Source organism: Oncorhynchus mykiss, chromosome 5 (assembly GCF_013265735.2).
Source record: "Oncorhynchus mykiss isolate Arlee chromosome 5, USDA_OmykA_1.1, whole genome shotgun sequence".
Lineage (NCBI taxonomy): Eukaryota > Metazoa > Chordata > Actinopteri > Salmoniformes > Salmonidae > Oncorhynchus > Oncorhynchus mykiss.
Window position 1 is genome coordinate 24,699,898 of NC_048569.1, and position 9,796 is coordinate 24,709,693.

The following is a 9,796-nucleotide window of genomic DNA, read 5'->3' on the forward strand; positions in this document are numbered from 1 at the left end:
TACCTAAGTTTGGTTGAGGAGGAATAGTGGTCTGGGGCTGTTTTTCATGGTTCGGGCTATACCCCTTAGTTCCAATGGAGTGAAATCTTAATGCTACATCATGCAATGACATGGTAAACGATTCTGTGCTTCCAACTTTGTGGCAACAATTTGGGAAAGGCCCTTTCCTGTTTCAGACAATGCCCCCGTGGACAAAGCCAGGTCCATACGGAAATGGTTTGTCAGGAACGGTGTGGAAGAACTTGACTGGCCTGCACAGAGCCCTGACCTCACGCCCATCAAACAACTTTGGGATTAATTGGAATGCCGTCTGCATACCAAGCCTAATCGCCCAACATCCGTGCCCGACCTCACATTGGGCCAATATGTAATTTGATTCTTGATTTGATCATGAATTTAGGATCTTGTGTCTCATTCCACCTTCAGGTGTCTGTCATATTTCCTCTTCTCTCTGCCATGATCCTGTTCCAGAGCCTGAGAAAAAAAGGTTATAAAGGTTAGTGACTGACACACACACATGCAGAAACACACACAGACACACACACACACACACTGACCTGCAGGTCCATCTCTCTCTGAGCAATGAGAGATGACAGCTGGCGGTCAGGGTCAGCTGATGGCTGGTCTCCACTACCCTGGCCAGCACCACTGTATCTCAGCTGGTCTATTAGAGCCTCCTGGGACTTCACAGATGCCTGCAGCTGCTCTATCAGCCTGGGAGAAAGTGAGGGACATAGAGAGAGAGATAATGAAAGAAGAAGAGGAAGATAATTAGAGGGAGAGCGAGAGTACAATCCTGTAACAGGTAAGGACAAACTTGATTCATTGTGATTCCATGGAGGGAACAGATAAACCTAAGGAGGTCTCCAGTCTCTCCTACCAGTCTCTCTCTTCCAGCAGACTGAGTAGGTCCTGGAACTTCTCCGGGTTCTGGTCTGGTTCCTGTTCCTTGGATAGGGGGTCAGTCTGTGTGGGTGCATCGGACTGGGAGTGTTCAGGCTGGGTGGGGGTGTCCAACTGGGAATGGTCAGTCTGTGTGGGTACGTCAGATTGGGAGTGACCCTCCCCCTGAAGCTCCTTCTCCAGCTCCAGGCAATGCGTCCTCTCATGATCCAACATGGTTGTCAGCTTCCCCACCTCCACTCTGGATGAATCCAGATCCTGGAAATAAATGGGAATGATATTCAGCAAATCTTGGAAGACATTGGAGAACACTTGGTTATGGAATACATCTTCGGCCTAAATGTGTTGTTCAGATACCTTCCCTAGCTGCTGGATCTTGGTGTTGCAGTACTCTCTGAGCTGCTCCATCTGCTCTGGGTAATCTTGACTAGATCATACAAAACACAGATAGATTAGATACAATACCAACAAATATGATTTCTAGTCAGTCAAAATGAAAGGTTCTCAGCTAAACTTACAGTGCAAGGGCAGAGACCCTCTGCAGCTCCTTCATTTCCTCTTTCAGTGTTTCAACCTCTACCTTCAGGTCAATGTTCTGTGTTGAGACAAAATCACATGTAGTTAGTTATACAGTAGGCCAACCTGTACAGTATTCCTTCAATGTAGTTACATGACTGCTGTTCATGGCTTTGTTGAGATCCGTCTCTGATCACTCACTGTTTTGTACATTTCCTCAACAGAGTCATCACACCTCTGCTGCAGCCGCTCCTCGTAGAAGAAGATGCGGAGTTTGAGGTTGAAGTTGTCCTTCTTTAGGTCAGAGATGATCTGAGAACAACAGAATAGCAGAGTTGGACCAGAGTTACATGTACTGCCTATCTATGGCTCTGGTGAGGCCTATTTAGAGCAGCATTTTTTAATGAGTAGTAAGAAATCTTTTGAATTCATGGCCCCATTTTAAATGACTAAATATATTGAAGCCTTCATAAACCCTTTATATGACCGATATGCAAATGTTTTAGAAGTCAGAAATAAGCAACTGTCATGCTATAAATGTTGGTTAAAAGGTTGCCACTATTGGCAAAGCACCAGATCACTTGTTATATCATCCATCCTTAGTACTTTGCTTATAAATCATTTGTGAAGCATTTATCTAGTCGTGCTTATGAAGACGATTATACAAACAGACTAGCCGTCATGTAAGCTAGTGTAGGTCGACGGTCCGCCCCTAGGTGGTGAGGTTAGGCACCAACACATCTGCCACACTGACCCTCAACACAGGGGTCGTGCTTAGTCCACTTCTGTACTCCCTGTTCACCCACGACTGGGAGCCAGGCCTAATCAACCCAGCATCAGTGCCTGACCTCACTAATGCTCTTGTGGCTGAATGGAAGCAAGTCCCCGCAGCAATGTTCCAGCATCTAGTGGAAAGCCTTCCCAGAAGAGTGGAGGCTGTTATATCAGCAACTGGGGGACCACCATATTAATGCCCATGAATATGGAATTAAATGTTCAACGAGCAGGTGTCCACATACTTTTGGTCATGTAGTGTATCTACCTCAATTACCTCGTACCCCTGCACATCAACTCTGTACTGGTACTCTGTGTATGTAGCCAGGTTATCATCGACTCTGTACTGGTACCCTGTGTATATAGCCAGGTTATCATCGACTCTGTACTGGTACCCTGTGTATATAGCCAAGTTATCATCGACTCTGTACTGGTACCCTGTGTATATAGCCAGGTTATCATCGACTCTGTACTGGTACCCTGTGTATATAGCCAGGTTATCATCGACTCTGTACTGGTACCCTGTGTATATAGCCAGGTTATCATCGACTCTGTACTGGTACCCTGTGTATATAGCCAGGTTATCATCGACTCTGTACTGGTACCCTGTGTATATAGCCAGGTTATCATCGACTCTGTACTGGTACCCTGTGTATATAGCCAGGTTATCATCGACTCTGTACTGGTACCCTGTGTATATAGCCAGGTTATCATCGACTCTGTACTGGTACCCTGTGTATATAGCCAGGTTATCATCGACTCTGTACTGGTACCCTGTGTATATAGCCAGGTTATCATCGACTCTGTACTGGTACCCTGTGTATATAGCCAGGTTATCATCGACTCTGTACTGGTACCCTGTGTATATAGCCAGGTTATCATCGACTCTGTACTGGTACCCTGTGTATATAGCCAGGTTATCATCGACTCTGTACTGGTACTCTGTGTATATAGCCAGGTTATCATCGACTCTGTACTGGTACCCTGTGTATATAGCCAGGTTATCATCAACTCTTTACTTTTCTGTTATTTCTCTATTTTCTTCCTCTCTGCATTGTTGAGAAGGGCCCATAAATAAGCGTTTCACTGTCAGTCTACACCTGTTGTTTTCGAAGCATGTGACCGCTGTGTCTGCACCTGTGTTATCTCCTTCATGGTGAATGGTCCATCGGTGGTCAGCAGGTCCAACTGCCCCAGCTCTTCTGCGAGGTCCATTTTTTAACACTCTGCTGACAGTATGGTTTGACCTAAACACGGCCTGGTCTGGTGTTTAGCAAACCAAGCAATGAAACACGTAACCATGAGAATTCCACAAAACATGATATCTCATGTATAATATTTTATATTTAGAGTACTGTATTTCACCTGTTTAGAGCAGTAAAACCATGTTCATATTTGAATACGTCTTGCACCCAACTGCTTCTCCTTACCTTCAATGACACCAAAGCACATTCTAGAACTCAGTAAATAATTTGATGCCGGACTGATGTGATGTAACAATTGTCTCCTAGGTAACAACATGAAGCTTCTACATTCCTTAAAAGTGATAGCTATCATTAAGAAACTTTCCCACCTTCTTTGATATCATCAGCGAGGATGAGGCGATTTGACTGATGTATGCAGTGGTGATGTTAGTATGAAAATCTTGGTGTACATGTATTTTTTAAAAGATGCTTGTCAGCAAAGCCACTACACAACACAAGACAATACACAAATTGCACTATAACGGTGACAAACGGTGCCCACAAACTGTTAGGGCCTACATAAAGCTGTCCCAACAGCAGAGTCCCAACAGCAGTCCCAACAACTTACCACTGCTACACCGGGCTATCAGCGGAGCCTTGTCTGGCTGTGAAACAGTTAATTTGGGGGGGTGGAGACAATCACAGGAACAGGTGAAACAGATCAGGGCGTGTCACCCTATGCTCTGTATTTTCCGCTGGCTGCACTGAAAGCACTGAGCTAGGCGGAAACATCTGCATTTTGGTGCTGCCTTACTCAAGAAAGTAAAAAGAGCCCATGTTTGTATGCGTCTTTATTAACTTAATATTATTATTTTTTAACATTGTTTGCAAACTGATATGTTAAATGTATTAATGCCAAAATAACATGCAAAACAGGAAACCTGAAGAGAGAGAAAAAAACAAAAAAAACAGGCAACAGGTCGCCACTGGATGGCGTCCACGATACTGAAATACATGGATATTACAATGCATATACAATAAGACATTCAAGTTGAACGCACAAGTAAAATTCATGATAACAACATGTACATTAAGGAGACTCAATGTGTTGATTAATGTTTATTTACCACCATCTTTGATGGCCAAAGATCATATTCAAATATAGCCTTTCTTCTGTGATATCAAATCTCTGGTGAAATAAAACGTTGAGGTCACAGTATGTGACAGTATGTAGTACGGAGATACTGCCATCTTGTGGTAAAGGTGAAGAACAACCTTCCCGGTGTCCTCCGTAGACAATTTAACTATATATTTCTGCGATAACGGGAGTATACATTTTTGAGGAAACGGCAACTGCAAAAACTTTATTTCAATTATATATTCAATTACATTCCCAATGCTTTGTTTAGAAAAGCGTACTTTTTCTCTACATGTACGGAAGGGGATGTAGCTCAGTGGTAGAGCGCATGCTTTGCATGTATGAGGCCCCGGGTTCAATCCCCGGCATCTCCACAGTTGTTTTCACAATTTTGAATAACCAAATCTCTATGGATTTCACCCGTAGTTTAGTTTAGCTCAGTGTTATTGGTCAAACAAAATACGTAAGCAGCACGCACTGCTTATTTAAACTCAGACTTGTGTTCGAATGTGACCACTCAAGGCTTCCTCTCTGCATGACTACAGACCATTGAGATTGATGAAAACACAGAGGACATCCTGATGTCCACTACAGAAGACATTTATGAACAAGCTCTTATTTAGATCGTATTTAATCAGTGGTGTCTATTCATGGATCCAAGGGAAGCCAGGCTTCCCCAAAAATGGACCAATAAAAAAAAAAATAATAATAATTCATCTTTCATCTCTCTGTGTTTCATAATGTTCCTTAAATTCGCAAGAGGCTGAATAAATCTCACAGGAGAAAGCATCCGTGTGAGCGAATCAGCGCCCCTCTGTCTCTCTAAATGTAGGCCATCTATCTGATGCTGTCTGTTGTCTCCTATCAAATCCCATTGAGAGCACCTTACTGACAGAAAAACTTGAATTGCTGCATCTCGTTGTGTTGTTGTCCTCCGGTGGCTAGCTAGCTAAAATTGTCCCCTTCCTAAATTAGACATGGATGGAGATAGGGATTTGGACTTGTGATTTTACATAATTCTCACTGCTAGCCAATTGGCGATTCTGATCCAACCATAAATTCATACATTGTTGTGCCCCTGGCCTGAGTGGATGGAAGTTCAATATGTAGCTAGATGTAGAAGGCGAATGTTAACTAGCTAACGTTGCCCATGAATGGAAGTTAGGCTACTGAGCAAGCATTTTAGCCAGGTAGAGTAGTGCAACAAAAACTAAAAGGCCGCAAAACCTGGACCTATAGGGGAGGGTCCGGGTAGGCATCTATCCGTGGTGGCGGCTCTGGTGCGGGACATAGACCCCGCTCCACCTCTGGCTCACCCCACTTTCTGAATCCTGGCTCAGGAAGGCCACCAAAAATTCTGAGATTTCCATACCCAACTATAACATCTTCCGTCAAGATAGAACTGCCAAAGGGGGAGGAGTTGCAGTCTACTGCAAAGATAGCCTGCAAAGTAATGTCATACTTTCCAGGTCCATACCCAAACAGTTCGAACTACTAATTTTGAAAATGACTCTCTCCAGAAATAAGTCTCTCACTGTTGCCGCCTGCTACCGACCCCCCTCAGCTCCCAGCTGTGCCCTGGACACCATTTGTGAATTGATCGCCCCCCATCTAGCTTCAGAGTTTGTTCTGTTAGGTGACCTAAACTGGGATATGCTTAACACCCCGGCAGTCCTACAATCTAAGCTAGATGCCCTCAATCTCACTCAAATCATCAAGGAACCCACCAGGTACAACCCTAACTCTGTAAACAAGGGCACCCTCATAGACGTCATCCTGACCAACTGGCCCTCCAAATACACCTCCGCTGTCTTCAACCAGGATCTCAGCGATCACTGCCTCATTGCCTGCATCCGCTACGGAGCCGCAGTCAAACGACCACCCCTCATCACTGTCAAACGCTCCCTAAAACACTTCTGTGAGCAGGCCTTTCTAATCGACCTGGCCCGGGTATCCTGGAAGGACATTGACCTCATCCCGTCAGTTGAGGATGCCTGGTCTTTCTTTAAAAGTAACTACCTCACCATTTTAGATAAGCATGCTCCGTTCAAAAAATGCAGAACTAAGAACAGATATAGCCCCTGGTTCACTCCAGACCTGACTGCCCTCGACCAGCACAAAAACATCCTGTGGCGGACTGCAATAACATCGAATAGTCCCCGCGATATGCAACTGTTCAGGGAAGTCAGGAACCAATACACACAGTTAGTCAGGAAAGCTAAAGCCAACTTCTTCAGGCAGAAGTTTGCATCCTGTAGCTCCAACTCCAAAAAGTTCTGGGACACTGTGAAGTCCATGGAGAACAAGAGCACCTCCTCCCAGCTGCCCACTGCACTGAGGCTAGGTAACACGGTCACCACCGATAAATCCATGATTATCGAAAACTTCAACAAGCATTTCTCAACGGCTGGCCATGCCTTCCGCCTGGCTACTCCAACCTCGGCCAACAGCTCCCCCCCCCCCCGCAGCTACTCGCCCAAGCCTCTCCAGGTTCTCTTTTACCCAAATCCAGATAGCAGATGTTCTGAAAGAGCTGCAAAACCTGGACCCGTACAAATCAGCTGGGCTTGACAATCTGGACCCTCTATTCCTGAAACTATCCGCCGCCATTGTCGCAACCCCTATTACCAGCCTGTTCAACCTCTCTTTCATATCGTCTGAGATCCCCAAGGATCTTGGATTGGAAAGCTGCCGCAGTCATCCCCCTCTTCAAAGGGGGCGACACCCTGGACCCAAACTGTTACAGACCTATATCCATCCTGCCCTGCCTATCTAAGGTCTTCGAAAGCCAAGTCAACAAACAGGTCACTGACCATCTCGAATCCCACCGTACCTTCTCCGCTGTGCAATCTGGTTTCCGAGCCGGTCACGGGTGTACCTCAGCCACGCTCAAGGTACTAAACGATATCATAACCGCCATCGATAAAAGACAGTACTGTGCAGCTGTCTTCATAGACCTTGCCAAGGCTTTCGACTCTGTCAATCACTGTATTCTTATCGGCAGACTCAGTAGCCTCGGTTTTTCGGATGACTGCCTTGCCTGGTTCACCAATTACTTGGTTCAGTGTGTCAAATCGGAGGGCATGCTGTCCGGTCCTCTGGCAGTCTCTATGGGGGTGCCACAGGGTTCAATTCTTGGGCCGACTCTTTTCTCTGTATATATCAATGATGTTTCTCATGCTGCGGGCGATTCCCTGATCCACCTCTACGCAGACGACACCATTCTGTATACTTCCGGCCCGTCCTTGGACACTGTGCTATCTAACCTCCAAACGAGCTTCAATGCCATACAGCACTCCTTCCGTGGCCTCCAACTGCTCTTAAACGCTAGTAAAACCAAATGCATGCTTTTCAACCGTTCGCTGCCTGCACCCGCACGCCTGACCAGCATCACCACCCTGGATGGTTCCGACCTTGAATATGTGGACATCTATAAGTACCTAGGTGTCTGGCTAGACTCTAAACTCTCCTTCCAGACCCATATCAAACATCTCCAATAGAAAATCAAATCAAGAGTCGGCTTTCTATTCCGCAACAAAGCCTCCTTCACTCACGCCGCCAAACTTACCCTAGTAAAACTGACTATCCTACCGATCCTCGACTTCGGCGATGTCATCTACAAAATTGCTTCCAACACTCTACTCAGCAAACTGGATGCAGTTTATCACAGTGCCATCCGTTTTGTCACTAAAGCACCTTATACCACCCACCACTGCGACTTGTATGCTCTAGTCGGCTGGCCCTCGCTACATATTCGTCGCCAGACCCACTGGCTCCAGGTCATCTACAAGTCCATGCTAGGTAAAGCTCCGCCTTATCTCAGTTCACTGGTTACGATGGCAACACCCATCCGTAGCACGCGCTCCAGCAGGTGTATCTCACTGATCATCCCTAAAGCCAACACCTCATTTGGCCGCCTTTCGTTCCAGTTCTCTGCTGCCTGTGACTGGAACGAATTGCAAAAATCGCTGAAGTTGGAGACTTTTATCTCCCTCACCAACTTCAAACATCTGCTATCTGAGCAGCTAACCGATCGCTGCAGCTGTACATAGTCTATTGATAAATACAGTGCCTTGCGAAAGTATTCGGCCCCCTTGAACTTTGTGACCTTTTGCCACATCTCAGGCTTCAAACATAAAGATATAAAACTGTATTTTTTTGTGAAGAATCAACAACAAGTGGGACACAATCATGAAGTGGAACGACATTTATTGGATATTTCAAACTTTTTTAACAAATCAAAAACTGAAAAATTGGGCGTGCAAAATTATTCAGCCCCTTTACTTTCAGTGCAGCAAACTCTCTCCAGAAGTTCAGTGAGGATCTCTGAATGATCCAATGTTGACCTAAATGGCTAATGATGATAAATACAATCCACCTGTGTGTAATCAAGTCTCCGTATAAATGCACCTGCACTGTGATAGTCTCAGAGGTCCGTCAAAAGCGCAGAGAGCATCATGAAGAACAAGGAACACACCAGGCAGGTCCGAGATACTGTTGTGAAGAAGTTTAAAGCCGGATTTGGATACAAAAATATTTCCCAAGCTTTAAACATCCCAAGGAGCACTGTGCAAGCAATAATATTGAAATGGAAGGAGTATCAGACCACTGCAAATCTACCAAGACCTGGCCGTCCCTCTAAACTTTCAGCTCATACAAGGAGAAGACTGATCAGAGATGCAGCCAAGAGGCCCATGATCACTCTGGATGAACTGCAGAGATCTACAGCTGAGGTGGGAGACTCTGTCCATAGGACAACAATCAGTCGTATATTGCACAAATCTGGCCTTTATGGAAGAGTGGCAAGAAGAAAGCCATTTCTTAAAGATATCCATAAAAAGTGTCGTTTAAAGTTTGCCACAAGCCACCTGGGAGACACACCAAACATGTGGAAGAAGGTGCTCTGGTCAGATGAAACCAAAATTGGCAACAATGCAAAACGTTATGTTTGGCGTAAAAGCAACACAGCTCATCACCCTGAACACACCATACCCACTGTCAAACATGGTGGTGGCAGCATCATGGTTTGGGCCTGCTTTTCTTCAGCAGGGACAGGGAAGATGGTTAAAATTGATGGGAAGATGGATGGAGCCAAATACAGGACCATTCTGGAAGAAAACCTGATGGAGTCTGCTAAAGACCTGAGACTGGGACGGAGATTTGTCTTCCAACAAGACAATGATCCAAAACATAAAGCAAAATCTACAATGGAATGGTTCAAAAATAAACATATCCAGGTGTTAGAATGGCCAAGTCAAAGCCCAGACCTGAATCCAATCGA

At 45.3% G+C, this 9,796-nt stretch overlaps 1 non-coding gene across 1 annotated transcript; it reads left to right on the forward strand.

Moving 5' to 3' along the window:
- The first annotated feature begins 4,817 nt into the window (after positions 1-4,817).
- On the forward strand, positions 4,818-4,889 carry trnaa-ugc. The gene has a single exon. It is a non-coding gene; the product is annotated as a tRNA-Ala (tRNA).
- Positions 4,890-9,796: the final 4,907 nt, after the last annotated feature.